The sequence below is a fragment of the Cebus imitator genome, unplaced genomic scaffold (assembly GCF_001604975.1).
Source record: "Cebus imitator isolate Cc_AM_T3 unplaced genomic scaffold, Cebus_imitator-1.0 Scaffold690, whole genome shotgun sequence".
Classification (NCBI taxonomy): domain Eukaryota; kingdom Metazoa; phylum Chordata; class Mammalia; order Primates; family Cebidae; genus Cebus; species Cebus imitator.
This window is the reverse complement of record NW_016108005.1, coordinates 675,606-676,565: the sequence shown is the minus strand read 5'-3', so window position 1 is coordinate 676,565 and position 960 is coordinate 675,606.

Below are 960 nucleotides of genomic sequence, written 5' to 3'. Positions count from 1 at the left end.
GGTCAGGTATTTTGTTGAGTGTCTATGAATTTGTGTTCTTCTGATGTCTTCTCATGACCAAATTGAGAATTTGCTTTTAATGGAGAGGACACCACACATGTGATGCTTTTTTCCTCAGTGTGGCACATCTGAGGGTACCTGATGGTGCTGTGTCGTTTGTAAGGTGATATTCACTTGACCACAAAGTTCATGCGGTGTCTGCCATGTTTTCTTATGGGAAAGTTATTATGTTATTTTTTGGTGTTGTTAACTTTCCTTCCTTCCTTCCTTCCTACCTTCCTTCCTTCCTTCCTCCCTCCCTCCCTCCCTCCCTCCCTCCATCCCTCCCTCCCATTCTCCCTCCCTTCCTTGCTTCCTTTCTTTCTCTCTCTCTTTTTCTTTTTGGTTGTGATGGAGTCTGGCTCTGTTGTACAGGCTGAATTGCAGTGTTGCAATCTCCACTCACTGCAACCTCCACCTCCTAGGTTCAAGTGATTCTCCTGCCTCAGCCTCCCAAGTAGCTGGGATTACAGACATGCACCACCCTGCCCAGATAATTTTTTTTTTTTTTGTATTTTTAGTGGAGATGGAGTTTCACCATGTTGGACAGGCTGGTCTCGAACTCCTGACTTCAGGTGATCCACCTGCCTTGGCCTCTCAAAATGCTGGGTTTACAGGCACAAGCCACTGCACCCAGCTAGTGTTGTTAACTTTCATAGGGAAGGCATACTTTGGAGACAGTACATTGAGGTTATGTCAATGTCCTGCATCTTATCAGAATTCTGTGGAGATTTTAGCCACCTTGAAGGATTCTTGTCTGCAACACTGGTTTCTTGCTTCAACGTGATTCTCTATTTCCCTCATTCTTTCTACATTAATCAATTGGAAATCTTCAGTAAGGATAACTGGTCCCTTCTTCTACACTTGTTTATTCATTCAGTTATTTATTTATATCTGTATAGACTTGCCAATACTTACTTT